This window comes from Prionailurus viverrinus, chromosome B4 (assembly GCF_022837055.1).
Source record: "Prionailurus viverrinus isolate Anna chromosome B4, UM_Priviv_1.0, whole genome shotgun sequence".
NCBI classification, from domain to species: Eukaryota; Metazoa; Chordata; class Mammalia; order Carnivora; family Felidae; genus Prionailurus; species Prionailurus viverrinus.
Genome location: NC_062567.1, coordinates 108013913 through 108030436, shown reverse-complemented (window position 1 = coordinate 108030436; position 16524 = coordinate 108013913). Strand labels below are relative to the sequence as shown.

The 16524-nt window shown below is 37.0% G+C and overlaps 1 pseudogene; it reads left to right on the top strand.

Annotated features, from left to right (window-relative positions):
• The first annotated feature begins 5980 nt into the window (after positions 1-5980).
• On the top strand, positions 5981-6559 carry LOC125170742 (ras-related C3 botulinum toxin substrate 1-like; annotated as a pseudogene).
• The last annotated feature ends 9965 nt before the right edge of the window (positions 6560-16524 follow it).

Sequence of the window (16524 nt, the reverse complement as noted above, 5' to 3'; positions counted from 1 at the left end):
AATATAATGTGTGCCCTTTGGAATTACAAAGCCCATACTTTGCAAAATCCAATGTATTTTCAAAACTTTTCCTTCATCTTACTCAAAATTAAAATGAGTCTGTGTTCTGAGGATGTATCTATCTCTTCAGCCCTCTCATTTGGTGGCTGTGTTTCCTCCATAACAATCACAGAGTCCAGAAGTGAGTTATCTGTTCTTACCGCTTCTGTATTACTTTCTCTTCCCTCCTCCCTCCCAGATTTGAATCTCATTAGATTTTCCACTGCCACTCACTGTTCCTTCCATATATAACTCCCAGGCTCTACGGCCTCATTTCTTGATGGTGTTAGCACCTGGTTCACTGTCACTCATTTGTACTCCTGTCTTCATTCTTGGGATTTTGATATGCACATAAATGATCCTTTCAACATCCTGTCCCTTCAGGTCCTCGAATTTTCTCCTAATGAACCAGTCCTCAACACCATCCTAGTCCCCTAGTTTGATGGTCTTCCTGTAGCCTTTGTCATTGCCATTAATTGCAATCCATTCATCGCTTCAATTCCATGTATTCCATCTCTGACCACCACTTTGTATCTTTCCAGTTTATTCTCTTTGATCCAGTGGGCCTGTCAATCTATCGATTCTACCATTTTCCACTAATTGTCAAACTTGATGTCCTCTCTTCTCTCCTTATACAGGTTAAAATCCACAATCCAGCATTAATAATCACTCTCCTACATATACCTTCTATTTAATCCCTCTCATTTCCTAATATTTGCTTGTTAAATGACAACCCTGCTCAAATCCAGTTATCTATGCACTCTCTGCACTCGTAGGGCTAAACACGTCTGGTGTACAACACGCCATCATGCCTACTAATTTCTCTGTAGATTCCTTCCCATCAAGTGGGTCTTAATGCTGCTCAACAATTCTATTTCTCTAGTCCATTGCTTTTCCATTCTCATAGCTATTTCATACATTATTTTCTCTTCCAAACCACCTACTACATTCCTCATTCCCACTCTTAGCCGATAATCTTGATTGCTATTTTACCTGCAAACTGAAAGAATAGAACTTCCAAAGACCCCTAATGCCTGGAGGCTGATTTTATGTGAAGCTAAAGAAATTCAGATTTCTGGTCCTCACTTATACAGGCCCTCTATATGTCATAGAGAGGAGCTAGCAATGTATTCATATAGTAATATATTTTTGTAAAATTTGCAGCCACTTGCATTTATCTTTAAGATATTAAAGTACCTCTCATGTGGGAATGGCTTCCAGAAACACTCCCACTGGACACTGTGCCAATTTACTAGGACACCATGACCTAAAAGTATATGTGAGGTTGTCTCATGATGCCCTAGTGAATGTGTCTTATGGATCTGGCACCAGAAGTATGCGGGTGATGGATGAGAAATGAGTTTTGAAACGAATGGAGGCAGAATCCAGTTTGTGGGAAATTTTCACAATCATCACAGTCTCCTGATATGTAAAACTGTAAGTGGAAGACTAAGGTTTCATTAATGCCTGGTCAAAATAATAGCTTTCCCCAATCACAAAATGCTCAGTAATACAGAGTATACAATTATAAACAAAACCATACACTTTTTTTCTCTTAGTGGTGAGGAAATACAATAGAATTTAATAAAATTGCTGTGTTTATAGAACCAGAAAATCCGTATGTGAGATAACATGTTTTCGGCTTCTCAATACACTGGTCTCAACAAATGTGTAGTGTTGTATATCCACTATTATAGAACATACAGAATTGTTTAATTGCCCTAAAAAAAATCCCTTGTGCTTTACCTATTCAAAATCTCTTCCATTCCCCTGTACCTCTAGAAACCAGTAATTTTTTTTTATTGTTGTTACAGTTTCTATGTTTTCCAGAGTATCATATAATTGAAATTACATAATGTGTAGCCTTTTCAGACGAGTTTCTTTCACCTAGAAATATGCATTTAATACTCATCTATGTCTTTCATGGCTTGGATAGCCCATTTCTTTTTATCATAGAATAATATCCCTTTGTATGAATGTGTCACACTTTGTTTATCTATTTACCTATTAAGGACATCTTGGTTGTTTCCAGGTTTTGGTGATTATGAATTAAGCTGCTATAAACGTTCATGGTTTTGGAACACAGAAGTTTTCAAATCAGTTGGGTAAATGCCCAGGAGCATGATTTCTGGACCGTATGGTACACCTATGTGTAGATTTGTAAGAAAACATAAAACTGTCTTCTAAAGTGGCGGTGCCATTCTGCATTCCTAGCAGCTATGAATATAAAGTTCTGCTGCTCCACATGCTCACTAGCAATTGTTATGGTCAGTCTGTTGGATTTTAGCCATTCTAATAGATGAGTATTGGTTTATCATCATTGTTTTAATTTGCAGTTCCCTAATGACAAATGATGGTGAGCATTTTTTCATGAGCTTATTTGCCATCTGTTTATCTTCTTTGGTGAGGTGTCTTTTCAAATCTTTTGTCCATTTTTAAATTGGGTTATTTGTTTCCTTACTGATGAATTTTAAAAGGTTCTTGTATATATTTACAGGCAAACCCTCTGTCAGATATGTGTTCTACACATATTTGCTAGTTTGTGGCTTGTCTTTTCATTCTCTTAACATTGTCTTTCATAGAGCAGCTTCAAGCATTTTTTAACATATTTTAAAACTTTCTAAAGAGTTTTTGTGTAACAAGATGGTCTCCCTAACAAAGGCTGTTGGGACATAATGACATTTTAAGGACTTGGAACTTGTAATGACTTCTAACATAGTTTTAAAGACTCCAAACAAACAAACAAAAACAAACAAAACATTAGAAGAAAAAAGATAAAACTCAGACATTTAACTCCAGTCTGGAAAGATGTCTTGGAATCGTTCATAAAAATAATTGAGAAATTATAAACTAATTCAAACATATAAAATGGATATAAAGGATCCCTTTCTGTAATCATTGTATTTATTTATTAAAGACCTAGGAGTTTTAAGAAGATGGCAGAGTAGGAGGATCCTGAGCTCATCTCATCCCATGGACATACAAATATAACAGTAGCATCCATACGACTAACTCTGAAAAACCACCTGAAGACTGGCAGAACAGACTTTTCACTGCTAATCATAGAAAAGGGTAGAAGAGATAGAGACATAGTTGCAAACCAAACCCCTGGTCAGACTAACCAGAAACAGGAGGGACATCACAAGTATGGAAAAGCAAGAGGATCAGACACCACACTGGGCATCTCTGGCACTGGCGACCTCCCCTGGGAAGACCGTTCCCATAGCATCTAGCTTTAAAAACCAGCAGGACTTTATTCCAAGAACTTTAAAAATCAGTGGGGCTTAACTCCAGCAGCTTTAAAAACCAACAGGCTTAACTTCAGGAGAGCCAGAGGGTGGAAGAAAACTGAGACCCTGCCCTTAAAAAGTCAGCATTCTAAATAATTTGGCCCAAGACACAGATCAGAAGCAGCAGTTTGAAAAGCGTTTGGGGTATATGTGAAGGAGATTCATTGAATAATCTTAGAATGTGTGTAAGAGGGACAGGGATCTGTAGGAGATTTCTCCTGGAACAAAAGTTCTGGTGGCTGCCATTTCTTTTCCCATCCCCCAACCTAGATAGCCAGACACTTTTCTGGAACCAGTGCTAACACCTTCCATTTATCTTGTTAGAACTGCACGACTTACCCCAACGTTCCCCTGTGAACCCACTGCATCCCAACTGCCTGCTTCCGCAGGCACCCACCTCACCTAGAGAAGCCCCCGCCATGACTGGCACCACACCAAAGTGGCTCATGCCCTGGTGAGGCTGGTGGCAGATAACCCCACACACCAGTGCACCTCTAGGTGCTGCAGCTGTGCCCTGCCCTTTGGTGCACCTGCTGCTGTGACAGAGAGGCTAATTGCAGAGAGCTAGGGTGAGTACCTGCCCCGCTCACCAGTAAGCCCAAGTGGGCCACAAAGAAGGTCCTTAATAATATGGGGAGGAAACCCTGCCCAGTGTGCCCACAGCAAGCAACACAGATCCTTGCAACCAGCTGGGCCAAAGGCAATCACAGCTCAGTCACAAGAGGAGGGTGCATTCAGCCCACACGGGACACCCTTGGAGTGCCTGGTTCTGATGACCAGAAGGCATTGTGCTACAGGACCTCTTCTATGCAAGGTCACTACTTTCAAGACCAGAAGACATAACTGGCCTACATAATACACAGAAACAAGCACAGAGAGAAAAAATGAGGAGGCAGAAGAACATGTCCCAAATGAAAGAACAAGACAAAAATTATAGCTAAATGAAGTGGAGATAAGCAATATGCCTGATAAAGAATTCAAAACAATGGTCATAAAGATAGTCACTGGACTTAAGAGTGGATGAACTCAGTGAGAATTTCAATAAACAGAAAATATAAAAAAGAGCCAGTCAGAGCTGAAGAATTCAATAACTTGAAATAACAAGTACACCAATTGAATCAACAGGGGATTAGAGAATGCAGAAGAACATATTAGCAATCTGGATTACAGGGTAATGACAAGTAACCAAGCTGAACAGCAAAAAGAAAAAAAAAAGAATAAAAAAAATGAGAATAGATTAAGGGGACTCTGTGAGATCAAGTGTAATAACATTTACATTATAGGTATCCCAGAAGGAGAAGAGAGAGAGGAGGAGGCAGAAAACTTATGTAAATAAATAATAGCTGAAAACATCCTAATCTGCAGAAAGAAACAGACATACAGGTCCAGCAAGCACAGAGAGACCCTAAAAATATGGACCCAAAGATGTCCTCACCAAAACACATTATAATTAAAATGGCAAAAAGAAATAATAAAGAGAGAATTTTAAAGGCACCAAGAGAAAACAGTTTCATAGAAGGGAAATCTCACAAGGGTATCAACTGATTTTTCAGCAGAAACTTTGAGGGCTGGAAGGAAGTGGCATAAGGTATTCAAAGTTCTGAAAAGAAAACACCTATAACAAAGAATATTCTACCCAGCAAGATTATCATTCATCATAGAAGAGAAAAAGGGTTTCTCAGACAAACATAAGTTAAAGGAGTTTATCACTACTAAACTAGCCTTACAAGAAATGTTAAAGAGAATTCTCTAAATCGAAAGAGAAGGTTGTAACTAGAAGAAAATAATGAACAGAAAAAATTTCACAGGTAAAAGCAAACCTGTAGTAAAGGTACTAGATTAATCGTTTATAAAGCCAGTATGGAGGTTAAAATACAAAATTAGTAAAATCAATTATACCTACAAAAACTTAGTCAAAGGATATAAAAATAAAAGATGTAAAATATGACATTATATACATAAAATGTGAAGTGGAGAATAAAACTTTCATGCTTCTGGATGTGTTCAAAGTTAAGAGACCATCAACTCAATATAGACTACTATACACATAACAGGTTATACTTGAACCCCATAGTAACCACAAGTCAAAAATCTATAATACACAAAAAACAAAGAGAAAGGAATACAAGCATAACACTAAAGAAGGCCATCAAACCACACAGGAAGAGAACAAGAGAAAAAGAACAGAGAAGAACTACAAATGGGCATTAAGAGGTAGAAATTTTCAGTTATAATATAAATAAGTCACAGGGATGAAAAGTACAGCATAGGGAATATAGTCAATGAAATTATAATAACCCTATTTGGTGACAGATGGTGACTACACTGATTGTGATGAGCACTGTGTTATGTATAGAATTGTTGAAACATTATGTTGCATATCTGAAACTAATATAACACTGTATGTTAATTATAATTTAAAAAGTACCTACAATTAACAGAATGGCACCAAGTACACACCCATCAATAATTACTTTAGAGTTTTCTCCGGCTTTTGGGTGGTGGCCACTTCTGGGCTCTGTCTTCTGGTAGGTGGAGGGTGAGGCGGCATGGACAGCAGCCCTGGCACCCCGCACCCCGCCACCCTCAGCCACCCTCCCACCTGCCTGCCTGCCTCCCCTGAGCCTGCTGAGGCCCAGCAAGCGGCCCAGATGCAGGCCATCAAACGTGTGGTGGCGTACTACAGAGCTGTAGTAAAACGTGCCTACTGATCAGTTACACAACCAATGCATTTCCTGGAGAATATATCCCACTGTCTTTGACAACTATTCTGCCAATGTTATGGTGGATGGAAAACCAGTGAATCTGGGCTTATGGGATACAGCTGGACAAGAAGATTATGACAGATTACGTCCCTTATCCTCTCAGCGAACGGATGTATTCTTAATTTGCTTTATCTTTTGTGAGTCCTGTGTCATTTGAAAATGTTGGAGCAGAGTGGTACCCTGAAGTGCAACACCACTGTCCCAACACCCCCATCATCTTGGTGGGAACTAAACTTGACCTCAGGGATGACAAAGACAGGATTGGGCAACTGAAAGACAAGAAGCTGACTCCCATCACCTACCAGCAGGGTTTGGCCGTAACGAAGTTAGATGGGTGCTGTAAAATACCTAGAGTGCCTGGCTGTCATGCAGAGAGGCCTCAAGACAGTGTTTGATGAAGCTAGTCGAGCAGTTCTCTGGCCCCCTCCAGTCAAGAGGAGGGAAAGAAAATGCCTGCTGTTGTAAATGTCTGGGCCCCTCTCCTGCCCTGTCCCCCTCGGAACCTTTGTACACTTTGCTCAAATATGGTGGAGACGTCACACTCAATGCCATCTTTTTGTTACAGATTAGTTTTTCCATAAAACCATTTTGAACAAATCAGTAATTTTTAGGATTTATTTGTTTAAAGTTTAAGACTTCAAATTTTCACATTAAAATGTATCCCTAAAATGGCAAGCTTTCTTAAAGCCTTATTTTTCAAAAGCCCTTACTCTTGCTCAGATTAAGAGTTGCCAAAATACCTTGTGAACTAAGTTGCACTGTTGTGCTGCGAACCTTAAGCACTAAACTGTTTGAGACCTTTGTCTTTGAGAAGAGACTGCAGCCTCTCAAGTTTGGAGATGCAGACACCTGCTAACTAGTCTGACAGGAGAGCCATACAGGCTCCTTTCTGAAAATTGCCACCTAGCACAGCCCATGTCCACCCCCAACACCGTGCTGTGTGTCCTCATGGATCGAGGGTAATGACTCAGCTCTCTGGATCAATCTTTTTTATTTTGTAGTGAGATTTTTGTTTTTTTAAGTTAGTGTATTAGCTTTGGCTGAGATTTGGAACCGCCCTCTGACTCCCTTCCCTGTGATGAAGTCTCCACTGTGGTCGTGGGCACATGGGGGCGGGTATGTGCTTCACGGGAGGCCATCAGAGGACAAGACAATATTCTTACAAAATATGGAGGTTAATTTACATGACACTGTGCGCATCATTATTAAACTGAGTGAAAGTGTCACGAGTAAAATCTTAAAAAGTTAGTTTCTATCAGATGCAGTGAATGATGAGAGGTCAGTATCATCACTGTTTTAAGATTTTTTTCTTAGACCTGCCTAAAATCGGGCATTTAGTTCATCTTTGAACTGGTCATTCCCATAGTTGCTAACTTAGTGCTTTTATTTTAGAACCCCTTCTTAATGAACAATATGCCTCCTTGTATTATAAAATCTTTCTGATAATGCATTAGATTATTTTTTAGATTAGTAAAAGTGCATTCCTGTTCCCTTGTTACTTTATTCAAAGCTAATAAGTGTTTTCCTTAGTTTTCTAGTAATTAGGCAAAAAAAAATCATGTGTTGCAGCTTTATAGTTTTTGAAATATTTTAGATATTCCTAAACTATGAACTTTCTTAACATCATTGTCTCACCAGATCACCAGTACTGTACCTTGACTAATGCTGACCCTCCTCCTCACCTCACTCCCCTGCCCCCACCCCCCAGACACACACAACCTTCCTGTTGCTCTGCCTAAGTTCTTTTGGGTCTGTGCGGCTCTGTAAGCCCCTGCTGCTGCTAACCAAGTTCTGTACAGTTTACCCACCAGCAAGAATATAAGGTTGGGCCTTTCAACCACTAGAACAAAATTTTTTTAATTGACAGTTTCAGACTTGTGTAGTGTTTTTACATTGATCTTTTGCTAATGCAATTAGCAGTATGTTTTGCATGTATAACTTAATAAATCCTTGAATCATAAAAAAATTACTTTAAATGTAAATGGACTAAATGAGCCAATCAAACGATATAGGATGACTGCATGGATAAAAAACAAAACAAAACAAAAACAAGAGCCATCTATATGCTACCTAACAAGTGACTCCGTTTAGACCTAAAGACATATATAGACTGAAAGTGAGAGGATGGAAAAATATTAGCCATATAAACAGAGCAAAAAAAAGGAAGCTGAGCTAGCAATACTTACATCAGACAAAAGAGAATTTAAAACAAAGACCATAACAAGAGACAAAGAAGGACATTACATAATAAATGGTTCAATCCAACAAAAGTTTATAACAATTATAAATATGCATTCAACACAGGAGCACCTAAATATATAAAGCAAGTATTAACATACATAATGGGATAAATTGACAGTGATATAATAAGAGTAGGAGACTTTAACACCCTACTTATATCAATGAATAGATCATCCACACGAAAAATCAACAAGGAAACAGTGGCTCTGATGACATATTAGACCAGATAGGCCTAACAGATATACACAGAAGATTCCATCCCCAAACAGCAGAACACGAATTCTTTTCTTTTAAAAAAAATATTTATTTTGTGAGAGAGAAAGTGTGTGTACGTGCAAGCAGGGGAGGGAGGGATGAGAGAGAGAGAGGGAGAGAGAATTCTAAGCAGTCTTCACACTGTCAGCACAGAGCCCACCGTGGGGCTCGATCTCATGAACCAGGAGATCATAACCTGAGCTGAAATCAAGAGTCGGACACTTAACCTACTGAGCCAACCAGAAGCCCCAGAATATGCATTCTTTTCAAGGCACATGGAAAATTTTCCAGGATAAATCACATGTGTCGCCACAAAACAAGTCTTGATAAATTTAAGAAGATTAAAAACATATGAAGTATCTTTTTTTTACCATAATGGTATAAAACTCAAAATCAATTACAAAAAAAGGTGGAAAAAACTGAAACAAGTGGAGGCTAAGTAATATGCTATTATAAACCAATGAGTCAACAAAGAAATAAAAAAAATACATAGAGACGAATGAAAATGAAAATATGTGGACTAAAATCTGATACAGTAAAGACAGTTTTAAAGGGAAATGTATAGTGATACAGGCCTACATCAAGAAACAAGAAAAATCTCAAACAACATAACGTTACATCTAACATAGCTAGAGAAAGAAGAACAAAGCCCAAAGCTAGTAGAAGGAAGGAAATAATAAAGATTAGAGCAGAAATAAATGAGAGACTAAAAAGACAATAGAATGATCGATGAAACCAAAAGGTGGTTCTTTGAAAAGATAAACAAAACGCATAAATCCTTAGTCAGACTCATTAAGAAAAAAAGAGAAGACTCATATTTAAAAAAAAATCAGAAATGGAGAAGAAATAACAACCAACACCAAAAAAATGCAAAGAATTATAAGAGATTATAAAAATCATATTAAAAATCGGAAGAATGGATAGAAGAAATGGATAAATTCCTAGAAACATAGAGTCTTCCAAAACTGAATCAATAGTCTTCCAAACATATAGTCTTCCAAAACTGAAGAAATAAAAAAAAATGTGAATAGATGAGTTATTAGTAATGAAACTGAATTGATAATCACAATATTCCTAACAAACAAAAGTGTAGGTCCAGATGCCTTCACAGATGAATTCTACCAAACATTTAAAGAAGAGTTAAGGCCTATTCTTTTCAAACTATTCCAAAAAAGTAGAAAAGGAGAGAAAACTTCCACATTTATTCAACAAGGCGAGAATTACCCTGATACCAAAACCAAACAAAGACACTGTAAAAAAAAAAAAAAGAAAAAGAAAAAAAAAGAACTACAGGCCAATACCTCTAACGAACATAATTGCAAAAATCCTCAACAAAGTATTAGCAAACTGAATCCAACAAATTTTTTAAAAAAATCATTTGCCACAATCAAGTGGGATTTACTGCAGGGATACAAGTGTAGTTCAATATTTGCAAATCAATCATGATATATCACATTAACAACAGGAAGCATAAAAGTAATATGGTCACCTAAAGAGATGCAGAAAAAGCATTTGGAATTCATGCAATATCCATTCATGATAAAAACTCTTACCAAAGTGAGTTTATTCAACGTTTATTTATTTTTGGGACAGAGAGAGACAGAGCATGAACGGGGGAGGGGCAGAGAGAGAGGGAGACACAGAATCAGAAACAGGCTCCAGGCTCTGGGCCATCAGCCCAGAGCCCGACGCGGGGCTCGAACTCCCGGACCGCGAGATCGTGACCTGGCTGAAGTCGGATGCTTAACCAACTGCGCCACTCAGGCGCCCCCCAAAGTGAGTTTAGAGGGAATATACTTCAACTTAATAAAGGACTTATATGGAAAAACCAATGGCTAACATCATTCTCAATGGTGCAAACTGAAAGCTTTGCCTCAAAAATCCTCAAAGATCAGACACATGACAAAGATGCCCATTCTCACCACTTTGATTCAACACAGGAAGTCCTAGCTGCAGCAATCAGAGAAGAAAACGAAATAAAAAGCATCCAAATTGGTAAGGAAGAAGTAAACCTGTGACTATTTGCAGTTGACATGATACTATATATATACACATATACATATATATATGTGTATATATGTATATACACACTATATACATATATACACACTATACATACTATACATATATATACTATATATATCCTATACATATATATGTATATATACTATATACATGGCTATATAGTATATATACATGTGTATATATGTGTATATGTATATATGTGTAGTGTGTGTGTGTGTGTGTGTGTATATATATATATATATATATATATATATGTAAAACCCTAAATACTTCACCATAAATCTAGTAGAACTGTAAAGTTCCAATGCAAAAAGTTTCAGGATACAAAATATACAGAAATATGTTGCATTTATATACATCAACAATAAAGTAGACGAAAGAGAAATAACAACCCCATTTAGAATTCTAGCAAGAAGAATCAAATGCCTAGGAATAAATTTAACCAAAGTGGTAAAAGACATACACTCTGAAAACTGTAAAACATCAATGAAAGAAATCGAAGATGACACAAACAAATGAAAAGATATTCCACACTCATGGATTGGAAGAAATAATATTCTTAAAATGTCCATAATACCCAAAGTAATCTACACATTCAATGCAATCCCTATCAAAATACCAATAGCATTTTTCACAGAAGTAGGACAAATGAACCTAAAATTTGTACTGAACGGCAGAAGACTCCCAAATAGCCAAAGCAATCTTGAGATTTCAAGATACACTACAATCTATAGTCATCAAAACAGTATGGTGCTGGCACAAAAAAATAGACACACAGATCAATGGAACAGGATAGAGAGACTAGAAATAAACTCACACCTACAAGGTCAATTAATCTATGACAAAAGAAGCAAGAATATACAATGTCGGTGGGAGGGTGGGGGGTTGCGTGTGCCTGGGTGGCTCAGTCAGTTAAGCATCCAACCTTGGCTCAGGTCATGATCTTACGGTTGTGAGTTCGAGCCCTGCATCAGGTTCTGTGCTGACAGCTCAGAGCCTGAAGCTTGCTTCACATTCTGTGTCTCCATCTCTCTCTGTCCCTACCTTGCTTGCACTCTGTCTCTCTGTCAAAAATAAATAAATGTTAAAAAAAAATTTTAATAAAAAAAAAAGAATATACAATGGGGACAAGACAGTCTTTGCAATAAATGGTTCTGGGAAAACTGGCTAGCTACATGTAAAAGAATGAAACTGGACTGCTTTCTTAAACAATACACAAAAATAAATTCAAAATGGATTAAATACCTAAATGTGAGAACTGAGACCATAAAAGAGAACACAGGCAGAAATCACTTGGACATTGGCCTTAGCAACATATTTATGGATATGTCTCCTCAGGCATAGGAAACAAAAGGAAAAATAAACTATTGGGACTACACCAAAATATAAAGCTTTTGAACAGTGAAGAAAAGCATTGACAAAACAAAAAGGCAACCCACTGAATGGGAGAAGTTATTTGCAAGTGATATATCCAATAAAAAGTTAATATCCGAAATACATAAAGAACTTATACACCAAACTCAACACCAAAAAATAACACAATTAAAAATGGCAGAGGACCTACATAGACATTTTACCAAAGAAAACATACAGCTAGCCAACAAACACATGAAAAGATGCTCAACATCACTATATGTCAGGGAAATGCAAATCAAAACCACATCTGTCAGAATGTCTAGAATTAAAATGGCAATATATAACAAGTGTTTTTGAGGATGTGGAGGATATGGATATCTGAATATGTTTGTTTTATAGATATGTTTTAATGTTTGGGTCCTTTTGCACTATTGGTGAGAATGTAAATTGGTGCAATCACTGTGGAAGATAGTAGTTTCCTCAAAAAAATTAAATATAGAAATACCATATGACCCAATAATTCCACTACTGTAAATCCAATAATCTACTCAAAGAAAATGAAAACACTAGTTCAAAAAGATATCTGCACCCCTTTGTTTATGGCAACATTACTTATAATAGTCAAGATAAGGAAGTAAATGTCCATCAATAGATGAATGGATAAGATGTGAAATGTATATATAAAACAATGTTAGCCATAAAAAGAATAAGATCCTGCCATTTGCAACAACATGGATGGACCTAGAGACTATTATTTTAAGTGAAATAAGTCAGACAGAGAAAGACAAATACTATATGATTTCACTCATGTGGAATGTGAAAACAAAACAAACAAAAAACAGATTATTAAATGCAGAGAATAAACTGGTGGTTGTCAGAGGGGAAGTGGGTTGGAATGGGTGAAATAGATAAAGGGGATTAAGAGACACAAACTTCCAGTTATAAAATAAATAAGTCATAGAGATGAAAAGTACGACATAGGGAATATAGTAAATGATATTGTAGTAATGCTGTATGGTGACAGATAGTGACTACATTTCTTGTGATGAGCGGTGAATATTATACAGACTTGTCAAATCAATATGTTGCACACCTAAACTAATATAACATTGTATGCCAATTATGCATCAATATAAAAATGAAAACTATTTAAATAAAAAAATAAATACATATGAAACAAAGTCAATAAAGATGTGAAGAAATACATTTAAATTACTCTGATGTTAAGAATAAAACTGTAACAAAAATATATTACATCAAAAGCTGTAGAAGAAAATGTAAATATGCTATTATTTATCTTAAAAATGGGAAGATATTGGGGTGCCTGGGTGTCTCAGTCAGTTGAGCGTCCAACTTCAGCTCAGGTCATGATCTCATGGTTCATGGGTTTGAGCTCCATGTCAGGCTCTGTGCTGACAGCTCAAAGCCTGGAGCCTGCTTCAGATTCTGTGTCTCTCTGCCCCTCCCCTGCTCGTGCATGTGCGGTCTCTCTCTCTCTCTCTCTCTCTCTCTCTCTCTCTCTCAAAACTAAATAAATGTAAAAAATTAAAAAAAAATTTTTTAAATGGGAAGGTATTATGAATATAAGTATGTGTGTCTTTGCTCATATTTAAAATATGGAATGCTAAATCATAAGACAAATTAATTGCCTATGGGGAAAGGAGTTCCTGCCTCTTTTGGAAGGAAAAAGCAAGAAGCTAAACTTCTCCGAATATGTTTGTTTGTTTTATAGATATGTTTTAATGTTTGGGTCCTAATGTTCATAATCTGATGAGAAAAAGTCTTTGAAGCAATTCAGGAAGGTAAAACTCAAGCTGGAAAATGGATTCTAGGGTTGTCTTTTTTTTTCCTCATGGAGTGATAATGGTATTATTGGTATATATTATATTCCTTGTCTTATGTTGCCATAACAAAATACCATAGGCTGGATGGCTTAAACAATACAAATTTATTTTTTCACATTTCTGGATGCTGAAAGTTTGAAACTGGTGTACCAATATGGTGAGACTCTGGAGAAGGCTCTCTTTTTGGCTTGCAGACAGCTGTCATGTTGCTCTATGCCCATGTGTCCTCTTTTCTGTGTTTACATGGGAGGAGAGAGAGAGAACAAGTTCCCTGGTATCTCTTGTTAGAAGGGCACTAATCCCATCATGAATGTGCACCCTCATGACCTCATGTAACCGTAAATACCTTCCAAAGGCCTCATCTCAGATACCATCACACTGGCATTTAGGGCTTCAACATATGAATGGGGCGGGGGGACACAAACATTCAGTCCATGACATATTTAAAAAAAAAAAAGATTATCTTTTAGAGATATATGCTGAAATACTTACAGGTGAAAATTGTGACAATTTCTTAGAAGAATTCAGTGGTGGTAAACAGGATAGATAAAACAAAAGAGTGTTTATGAATTAATATTGATTGTTATCCCTGGGAGATATTTAGAACGGTGTTCATTTTTCCTTCTATCATGTCTATTTTTTCAATTTTTTTTGTATTTTTGAAATTTTCCATAAGAAAATTAAAAATATAAAATTCATCAGATAATTTCATTGTGTCATGTTTCTTTTAATTTTGATCTCATTGTCTAACCTCCTCATGTACCTGATTCTTTTCAACCTCTCATCAGATGTTAAATAGAACCAATTATAGATACAGCTTGAGTCCCAGAATAGCATTATTTTTCTTCTAAGAGGGTTGTGTTAGTCTCCTAGAACAGCTAGGAGCACTAGGAATTCCAGATGCCCTTAATCCAGGGCTTCCGGACCTAGGCACTAATGACACAGTTAACTGAATAATCTTTTATTATGGAGCTGCCTGTGCATTTTAGGATCTTTAGCAACATCCCTGGCCTCTGCCCACTAGATGCCAGCAGCATCCCCCAGGATAACAATAAAAATGTCTAAGATATGGTCAAATATCGTCGGAGGGGTAAAATCAGCCTCCCCCCCCCCCCCCGTTGATTGCCTTAACCTAATCAGAAATTGAGATCTTTCGACACTAATTTGGGTCACTGAACAGTCCATCTGTTCCTTCTCACACCTTCGAGACCCCAATATAATGCTTGGATTTTTTTTTAAACCAGAGCTCATACTCCTTGGCAAGCAGTGAGTCCAATGTTTGCCTACCAGCCATGAGAGTGGTTGGAAGTTTTACTCAACTTCTGAACCTTTTACCTGGCCATTCCATTATCAGTGGATAGCCCTGAAAATGAAAGAAAAATGTGTCCCTGAATGCCTTGCCTATCTCTCTGAGGTTTTTTGATGTTGTTGTTTCCTCTCTAGTACCCTAATTTTTTTTTTTTTTGCCATTTTTTCAAGTTTGCTTTCCTTATCTGGAGGGTTGATTCAGTTTACTTATGGGATCCTCTATCTTATCTTACATTCTTTGTTAAACTCACTGGGGTCTTCGTTTCCACTGAAGCTACTCTTATCAAGATTTTTTATGGAATGAATTCTAAGGGTCATTTTGGAAGCTTCATTTGCTGTACATTCCCTGCTACACTTTTAAAGTCTTATTTTGGCTTCTTTTGTTGTTGCTCTTTCTTACTCTCTTCCTTCTTCATCTTCCTATCCTGTCACTGAAGGAGTATTCCATGGCTCAGTCTCTGGCCTCTTCTGTTAGAGCACATGCATTTCTTAATGATCCCCTTCAGTACACTCTCCTTAAGTAACACAGATCCAGCAAGTACACCCAATTAATTTTTCCAGCCCAGATCCCTTTCCTCTTAGACATCTGAGTGTAATCTCAAATTTGGCATCCCAAACTGAACTTCTGATCTGACTGCAAAAATACAAACACAAAACAAAACCCATAAAACCTCTGCTTAACTGGACATTTTAGAAGGAGTTCTTTGCAGCTATTACCCAAATGAAGTCTTGGAAATATTAAAAAATTATGCCTTAGGTTTATACTTTTATTAACTGGAGGTTATTTAATGACTAGTATTGATTGCTTGCTATAGTAAAAAACTATTCAATAGGATAATTTTGACACAAATAATATCTTGGCTGCCACTTAAGTACATTCATGCATGAAGGTATATTTTTCTCTGAATATAAGCGGTGATTTTAGTACCTATTTTTTGTAAATACCCTAATTCTCATTCTGAAATAAATTCACTCAAATATGGTATTTATGTTTGGTCATAAAGACTCTCTAGGATTTTAATCTCAGAAGAAAACCATGTATGTAATTAAATATATTCATATAATATTCATATATTTATCATTTGAAATATTTTATTTATTTATTTTTTTAAAATGTTTACTTATTGGGGCCCCTGTGTGGCTTAGTCGGGTAAGCATCTGACTTCGGCTCAGGTCACAATCGCACAGTCTGTGGGTTCAAGCCCCCTGTCAGGCTCTGTGCTGACAGCTCAGAGCCTGGAACCTGCTAAGGATTCTGTGTCTCCGTCTGTCTCTGCCCCTCCTCCGCTCATGCTCTGTCTCTCCCTGTCTCAAAAATGAATAAAACATTAAACATTTTTTTTTTGTAAATTCTTTACTTATTTTGAGAGATAGAAAGCAAGCAAGGGAGAGGCAGAGAGA